The sequence below is a fragment of the Heptranchias perlo genome, unplaced genomic scaffold (genome assembly GCF_035084215.1).
Source record: "Heptranchias perlo isolate sHepPer1 unplaced genomic scaffold, sHepPer1.hap1 HAP1_SCAFFOLD_147, whole genome shotgun sequence".
NCBI lineage: Eukaryota > Metazoa > Chordata > Chondrichthyes > Hexanchiformes > Hexanchidae > Heptranchias > Heptranchias perlo.
In genome coordinates, this window is record NW_027138722.1 from 458,925 (window position 1) to 468,109 (window position 9,185).

The following is a 9,185-nucleotide window of genomic DNA, read 5'->3' on the forward strand; positions in this document are numbered from 1 at the left end:
TGACAAACATTGATAGAAACAAACACGCAGTGTTACATCCAGGCCTCGTGGCGCAACGGTAGCGCGTCTGACTCCAGATCAGAAGGTTGCGTGTTCAAATCACGTCGGGGTCACAGTTTTTTCCCTTAAGGCTGGTTTGTATAATTCTGCAATTCATGTTTTCTTTGCGTCTTCACAATTAACAGAACCCAACTCTGAAGTCTGCCACTGGCTCCCCAATGTCAGGGAGGGAAGCACCTGAATCCCTCATTTATTTCATGCAACGAACAGAAGACAAACACACGTCTTCGTTCAAAAACCAACCTGCAGGTGGACACATCGTGAGATAAACACAGGGCAGAGATGCAGACAGGATCGGGAAACAGACAAGAGAAATAGATTGAGCGCTTCGTCATCAGAAATTTGTCTGAACCTCCACGGTCAATGAAAGGGCTTTTGTTGGTCGGTTTCCCATTGCACTGGAGAATTCAGGAGAACTTGGTCGATGATTGGTTCGGTTCCCTTGTCCACCACTGGCGGAAAAGGTTTGTCGATCCTACGCTACTAACTCCTTTCCAAAGCCAATATATCCTTCCAGATTAAAAGGGAATAAAACTTGAAGTGAGCGTCACTGTCGATCAGTTTTCTATCACTCAAAGTTATCTGTTTAATGAAGTAAAAGATACAGCTGAAAAAGAATGAGGGAGCAGCCACTGTCTCCCTTTTTGGCAAGAGAAGAAAATCGATCGGGATGTATTTGGAGACCAAATTCCAACATAACGTTTCTGCCCAAGATCGAGCCGGGAACTTCCCCGTTTTAAAACAAACCTGATAACCGCTACACTACGGAAACCGACAGCATTTTATTCAACACAACGGACAACTGAATGGTGTCCTCTCTCTGCTCGGACTTGGAATGTGTTGTTTCAAGTGCAGCGAGAGACAAAGACAGTGGCTGCTCCCCCTTTTCTTTAAAAACTCTCAGAGTAGTGGGTTTGAGCCCCACGTTGGGCGAGTACCGTTTTAAACTTTTATACGGCTTCCACCGGTGAGCCCCAGCTCTGACATTTACACGCACCCCTCCCCCCCGCCTCTTCCCTCTTTCCGCGCACGATGGGGCCGCACCCGGGCTGAATCTCTCCAATTAGGTTTCCGCCCCTGTCGCAGCATGAAATGGTCCTTATCAAAGTCACAAATGATACCCTATGTGACTACCACCATGATAAACAATCCCTCCTCTTCTTCACAAATACAATATCTCACCGTGTTGTTATGCTGTTAGACTGCTTTCCTCTCTCTGCTCTTATTTGGAATGTGTTGCTTTTCCGTCAGACAACACTTAGTATCATCGTATTATGTTAGTCCACAAAAGGAGATCATTCGGCCCATCGTGCCTGTGCCAGATCAAACCAACGTATTCGTTCGAAATTTTATCAGAGATAGATTGAGTGCTTTGTTATCAGAAAATTACGTGAACCCCCACAGTCTACAGCTTTCCTCCTCGCTATCAACCACACGGCCTATTTTTGGGTCACCCGCAAATTTCTTAATCATACACCCTATGTTTAAGTCCAAATCGTTAATGTATACCAGAAAAAGCAAAGGACCAAGTACCGTGGCCTGCGGCACCCCACTGGAAACAGCCTTCCAGCCACAAATACACCCGTCGACCATTACCCTTTGCTGCCTGCCACTGAGCCAATTTTGGATCCAACAAGCCACATTCCCTTGGATCCCACGGGCCTTTACTTTTTTGACCAATCTGCCATGTGGGAACTTTTCAAAAGCCTTGCTAAAATCCATGTAGACGACATCAATTGCGCTACCCTCATCGATCCTCCTTGTCACCTCCTCGAAAAATTCAATCAGGTTAGTCAGACACGACCTCCCCATAACAAATCCATGCTGACTGTCCTTGATTAGTCCGTGCCTTTCTAAGTGACAGTTTATCCTTTCCCTCAGAATTAATTCCAATAATTTGAAATGGAGTCTTTCTCCGGCTTGCTGCAATAACAGATAAGGCGGTTAGGAAAGCTTAGGCCCGGCTAGCTCAGTCGGTCGAGCATGAGACTCTTAATCTCAGGGTCTCTCCAAGGCGCTGATTTCTGCGACCGGCGGCCCTTGACGCGCATTCCCGCTGGGCCCCTTCGAATGGAGATAGACCGTATTCTACCTCGCGCGGCATTCTGGGTAATGTCATCCGCCATTGTAAGCCCCTCTTGCTGATTATTCTGTGATGGGTTTTAGAAGGGCGAGGTTTATCCAATCAAAAGCAAAATAATGCGAATGCTGGAAATGTGAATTATAAAGAGAAAATGCTGGAAATCATCAGCAAGTGAGGCAGCATCCGTGGAGAAAGTCATCCTTAGGTTTCTGGTTGGAACTAGCGAGCGTGCTTTTGGAGGAAGCAGCAATGAGCTCAAGGCCGTTCTCTTAACTTTACAGGCAGCCGACTGATTAACATGTTGGTGCTGAGGGAGAGAAGGCCTCTTTTCATTTCGCAAACCTAAAAGCTTTTTGTGTCTGCCCGAACACTGCTGATTTGCTCGAGCATTTGCCTCTGCTCACCAGCAGGGAGTGCCTTTGAGTAACAACACGTCAAACCGCACTCAAGGGCAATTAGGGATGGGCAATAAAGGCCGGCCTCGCCAGCGACGCCCACACCCCACGAACGAATAAATAAAAAAAAAATGCTTTCAGGACAAAAAGTCTTCTATCAGTCAAAGAGGGCTCTGGCTGCTCCCTCAAGCGGGGAGCGGCTGTTCCTTCCCGGTAACCTCGTCTGCCTTCCGCAGGCTCGGGCTCTTCTCAGCATCATTCACCATTACTGTGGCTTCCCGTTCTACTGTTGCTCACTTGCTGATGTACGATATCGCCGATTGGAGCAAAGTATTGATTGTATTCAGGGAGGGGCCAACCCAAGGCAAGATTTCTCTGCTGGTCATGGAGCTGCTTGGAGGCGAGTTCAAAGCAGCGACTGTGAAGGGCAGGGATCGAGTAAATCTCCGTCAGGCCCACGTGACTGCACGAGTCGGGGTGATTAAAACGGTGAACAATCAAGAAACAGAAGGATCTTTGCTGCTTCCCTTCGATCGCTCAGCTGGTAGAACAGAGGACTATAGTGGAAAACAATGGAGAGTCACCCTTAGGTTGCTGGTTGAATTCCGTCTCCAAGTAGCGAATGTGATTTTGGAATAAGCAGCATTTTGATCAAGGCCGCTTCCTGTGGCTTCACGTTCTGCTGTTGCTCAATACCGTGGATTGGAGCAAAGTATTGAATATATTCAGGGAGGGGGCAATTCGTGGCGCTGCCTGGAGGCGAGTATGAAGTGATTATTGTGAAGCGTAATTTAGCGCCCGGAGTTAGCTGAAATGGTAGAACGCTCACTGAGCATGTGAGAAGGAGTGGAATCGATCCTCGTATTTTCCACTCAATTATTTACCTCAGGTAATTGTCCCGAAACAAAAATGGTGCCAGTTTTCAGCAAATCCAGAACCCACATGAATCCTCAGCTTCGATAAAGAGAGGTCAACAGGCAGTAAACCTTTTGGTGTGCTGCAGTGAGCAAAAGTTTTTGATTTTGTTGTTTCGCAAAGATATATTCCCTGCTGTGTGAAAAGCGCACGAACGGTGGAGACTGCCAGGCAGCAATGCCAATTAGGTTAGTTTGCAAGCTATCTAAAGTCATAAAGTGATGGACAGTTGGCAAAAAACAATCCAGTCAGCTCGGAGTTGTCCAGACAATCTTCTGATTTGTCATTAGACACGATATCCACTGCTCCACGGTGTGCAGAGAAAGTAGCAGCTCACACTGCCACAGCGCTGCGGTCTGAGCAGGAAATGAGTCAGTCTCGGTCATGCACACGTGACTCCACGAGTCCGGGAGTGTCAAAAGGCGCACAGTGAATATTTACCAAAGAGAGCAATCCTGGCTGCTTCCCTTCGTACAGCGGAGGACTGCAATACAATTATCAGATAAAAGTCATCCTTAGGTTTTTGGTTGGAACTAGCGAACGTGCTTTTGGAGTAAGCAGAAATTAGCTCAAGGCCGTTTTCTTTACTTTACAGACAGCCTACAGCTTAACATGTTGGCGCTGAGGCACAGGAGACCTCCTTTCCTTTCTGAAACCTGAAAGCTTTTTGTGTCTGCCCGAAAACGGCTGTTTTGCTCTAGCATTTGCCTCTGCTCACCAGCAGGGAGTGCCTTTGAGTAACAACACGTCAAACCGCACTCACTTTCAGGCAAATCAGCCTTCGATCGGTCAGTCAGACAGACAGACAGACAGAGCTCTCGCTGTTTCCTCAAGCTCGGGCTGCTGTTCTTTTCCGATGACCTCGTCTGCGTTCCGCAGGCTCGGGCTCTTCTCGGCATCATTCACGATTACTGTGCCTTCCCGTTCTGCGGTTGCTCACTTGCGAATACTCGATACCGCGGATTCGAACAAAGTATTGAAAAAATTCAGGGAGGTGGCAATTCGTGGCGCTGTTTGGAGGCGAGTGTAAAGCGACTATTGTGAAGGGCAAGTGGACTCGCTAAGTAGGGGAATTAGCTCAAATGGTAGAGCGCTCGCTTTGCATGCGAGAAGTAGCGGGATCGATGCCCGCATTTTCCACTCACTTTTTTACCTTGGGGAATTGTCCCGAAACAAAAATGGTGTCAGTTTTCAGCAAATCCAGAACCCACGTCAATCCTCAGCTTCGATGAATTGAGGTCAAGGAGCAGTAAATCTTTTGGTGTGCTGCAGTAAGCAAAAGTTTTTGATTTTAGTGTTTAGCAAAGATGGAAAGATGAAGTGAGACATGGAAAAAAGCTTCACAGGCCCTGATATCTTTTCTGTGGATTGAACTCAGGATTTACAAAGTTAATAAAACTAATATACTCCCTGCTGTGTGAAAAGCGCACGAACGGTGGAGACTGCCAGGCAGCACTGCCAATTAGGTTAGTTTTCAAGCTATCTAAAGTCATAAAGTGATGGACAGTTGGCAAAAAACAATCCAGTCAGCTCGGAGTTGTCCAGACAATCTTCTGATTTGTCATTCGACACGATATCCACTGCTGCACGGTGTGCAGAGAAAGTAGCAGCTCACACTGCCACAGCGCTGCGGTCTGAGCAGGAAATGAGTCAGTCTCGGTCATGCACACGTGACTCCACGAGTCCGGGAGTGTCAAAAGGCGCACAGTGAATATTTACCAAAGAGAGCAATCCTGGCTGCTTCTTTCGTACAGCGGAGGACTGCAATACAATTATCAGATAAAAGTCATCCTTAGGTTTTTGGTTGGAACTAGCGAACCTGCTTTTGGAGTAAGCAGAAATTAGCTCAAGGCCGTTTTCTTTACTTTACAGCCAGCCTACAGCTTAACATGTTGGCGCTGAGGCACAGGAGACCTCCTTTCCTTTCTTAAACTTGAAAGCTTTTTGTGTCTGCCCGAAAACGGCTGTTTTGCTCTAGCATTTGCCTCTGCTCACCAGAAGGGAGTGCCTTTGAGTAACAACACGTCAACCCGCACTCACTTTCAGGCAAATCAGCCTTCCATCAGTGAGACAGACCGACAGACAGACAGAGCTCTCGCTGTTTCCTCAAGCTCGGGCTGCTGTTCTTTTCCGATGACCTCGTCTGCGTTCCGCAGGCTCGGGCTCTTCTCGGCATCATTCATGATTACTGTGCCTTCCCGTTCTGCGGTTGCTCACTTGCGAATACTCGATACCGCGGATTGGAACAAAGGATTGAAAAAATTCAGGGAGGTGGCAATTCGTGGCGCTGTTTGGAGGCGAGTGTTAAGCGACTACTGTGAAGGGCAAGTAGACTTGCTAAGTAGGGGAATTAGCTCAAATGGTAGAGCGCTCGCTTTGCATGCGAGAAGCAGCGGGATCGATGCCCGCATTTTCCACTCACTTTTTTACCTTGGGGAATTGTCCCGAAACAAAAATGGTGTCAGTTTTCAGCAAATCCAGAACCCACGTCAATCCTCAGCTTCGATAAATCGAGATCAATGAGCAGCAAATCTTTAGGTGTGCTGCAGTCAGCAAAAGTTTTTGATTTTGGTGTTTAGCAAAGATGGAAAGATGAAGTGAGACATGGAAAAAAGCTTCACAAGTCCTGATATTTTTTCTGTGGATTGAACTCAGGATTTACAAAGTTAACAAAACTAATGCACTCCCTGCTGTGTGAAAAGCGCACGAACGGTGGAGACTGCCAGGCAGCACTGCCAATTAGGTTAGTTTGCAAGCTATCTAAAGTCATAAAGTGATGGACAGTTGGCAAAAAACAATCCAGTCAGCTCGGAGTTGTCCAGACAATCTTCTGATTTGTCATTCGACACGATATCCACTGCTGCACGGTGTGCAGAGAAAGTAGCAGCTCACACTGCCACAGCGCTGCGGTCTGAGCAGGAAATGAGTCAGTCTCGGTCATGCACACGTGACTCCACGAGTCCGGGAGTGTCAAAAGGCGCACAGTGAATATTTACCAAAGAGAGCAATCCTGGCTGCTTCTTTCGTACAGCGGAGGACTGCAATACAATTATCAGATAAAAGTCATCCTTAGGTTTTTGGTTGGAACTAGCGAACGTGCTTTTGGAGGAAGCAGAAATTAGCTCAAGGCCGTTTTCTTTACTTTACAGACAGCCTACAGCTTAACATGTTGGCGCTGAGGCACAGGAGACCTCCTTTCCTTTCTGAAACCTGAAAGCTTTTTGTGTCTGCCCGAAAACGGCTGTTTTGCTCTAGCATTTGCCTCTGCTCACCAGCAGGGAGTGCCTTTGAGTAACAACACGTCAAACCGCACTCACTTTCAGGCAAATCAGCCTTCGATCGGTCAGTCAGACAGACAGACAGACAGACAGAGCTCTCGCTGTTTCCTCAAGCTCGGGCTGCTGTTCTTTTCCGATGACCTCGTCTGCGTTCCGCAGGCTCGGGCTCTTCTCGGCATCATTCACGATTACTGTGCCTTCCCGTTCTGCGGTTGCTCACTTGCGAATACTCGATACCGCGGATTCGAACAAAGTATTGAATTAATTCAGGGAGGTGGCAATTCGTGGCGCTGTTTGGAGGCGAGTGTAAAGCGACTATTGTGAAGGGCAAGTGGACTCGCTAAGTAGGGGAATTAGCTCAAATGGTAGAGCGCTCGCTTTGCATGCGAGAAGTAGCGGGATCGATGCCCGCATTTTCCACTCACTTTTTTACCTTGGGGAATTGTCCCGAAACAAAAATGGTGTCAGTTTTCAGCAAATCCAGAACCCACGTCAATCCTCAGCTTCGATGAATTGAGGTCAAGGAGCAGTAAATCTTTTGGTGTGCTGCAGTAAGCAAAAGTTTTTGACTTTAGTGTTTAGCAAAGATGGAAAGATGAAGTGAGACATGGAAAAAAGCTTCACAGGCCCTGATATCTTTTCTGTGGATTGAACTCAGGATTTACAAAGTTAATAAAACTAATATACTCCCTGCTGTGTGAAAAGCGCACGAACGGTGGAGACTGCCAGGCAGCACTGCCAATTAGGTTAGTTTGCAAGCTATCTAAAGTCATAAAGTAATGGACAGTTGGCAAAAACAATCCAGTCAGGTAGGAGTTGTCCAGACAATCTTCTGATTTGTCATTAGACACGACATCCACTGCTGCACGGTGTGCAGAGAAAGTAGCAGCTCACACTGCCACAGCGCTGCGGTCTGAGCAGGAAATGAGTCAGTCTCGGTCATGCACACGTGACTCCACGAGTCCGGGAGTGTCAAAAGGCGCACAGTGAATATTTACCAAAGAGAGCAATCCTGGCTGCTTCCCTTCGTACAGCGGAGGACTGCAATACAATTATCAGATAAAAGTCATCCTTAGGTTTTTGGTTGGAACTAGCGAACGTGCTTTTGGAGTAAGCAGAAATTAGCTCAAGGCCGTTTTCTTTACTTTACAGACAGCCGACAGCTTAACATGTTGGCGCTGAGGCACAGGAGACCTCCTTTCCTTTCTGAAACCTGAAAGCTTTTTGTGTCTGCCCGAAAACGGCTGTTTTGCTCGAGCATTTGCCTCTGCTCACCAGCAGGGAGTGCCTTTGAGTAACAACACGTCAAACCGCACTCACTTTCAGGCAAATCAGCCTTCGATCGGTCAGTCTGACAGACAGACAGACAGAGCTCTCGCTGTTCCCTCAAGCTCGGGCTGCTGTTCTTTTCCGATGACCTCGTCTTCCTTCCGCAGGCTCGGGCTCTTCTCGGCATCATTCACGATTACTGTGCCTTCCCGTTCTGCGGTTGCTCACTTGCGAATACTCGATACCGCGGATTGGAACAAAGGATTGAAAAAATTCAGGGAGGTGGCAATTCGTGGCGCTGTTTGGAGGCGAGTGTTAAGCGACTACTGTGAAGGGCAAGTGGACTTGCTAAGTAGGGGAATTAGCTCAAATGGTAGAGCGCTCGCTTTGCATGCGAGAAGTAGCGGGATCGATGCCCGCATTTTCCACTCACTTTTTTACCTTGGGGAATTGTCCCGAAACAAAAATGGTGTCAGTTTTCAGCAAATCCAGAACCCACGTCAATCCTCAGCTTCGATAAATCGAGATCAATGAGCAGCAAATCTTTAGGTGTGCTGCAGTCAGCAAAAGTTTTTGATTTTGGTGTTTAGCAAAGATGGAAAGATGAAGTGAGACATGGAAAAAAGCTTCACAAGTCCTGATATCTTTTCTGTGGATTGAACTCAGGATTTACAAAGTTAATAAAACTAATATACTCCCTGCTGTGTGAAAAGCGCACGAACGGTGGAGACTGCCAGGCAGCACTGCCAATTAGGTTAGTTTGCAAGCTATCTAAAGTCATAAAGTAATGGACAGTTGGCAAAAACAATCCAGTCAGGTAGGAGTTGTCCAGACAATCTTCTGATTTGTCATTAGACACGACATCCACTGCTGCACGGTGTGCAGAGAAAGTAGCAGCTCACACTGCCACAGCGCTGCGGTCTGAGCAGGAAATGAGTCAGTCTCGGTCATGCACACGTGACTCCACGAGTCCGGGAGTGTCAAAAGGCGCACAGTGAATATTTACCAAAGAGAGCAATCCTGGCTGCTTCCCTTCGTACAGCGGAGGACTGCAATACAATTATCAGATAAAAGTCATCCTTAGGTTTTTGGTTGGAACTAGCGAACGTGCTTTTGGAGTAAGCAGAAATTAGCTCAAGGCCGTTTTCTTTACTTTACAGACAGCCGACAGCTTAACATGTTGGC

At 47.3% G+C, this 9,185-nt stretch overlaps 1 non-coding gene across 1 annotated transcript; it reads left to right on the top strand.

Moving 5' to 3' along the window:
- Window positions 1–41: 41 nt before the first annotated feature.
- trnaw-cca (transfer RNA tryptophan (anticodon CCA)) lies at window positions 42–113 on the top strand. The gene has a single exon. It is a non-coding gene; the product is annotated as a tRNA-Trp (tRNA).
- The last annotated feature ends 9,072 nt before the right edge of the window (window positions 114–9,185 follow it).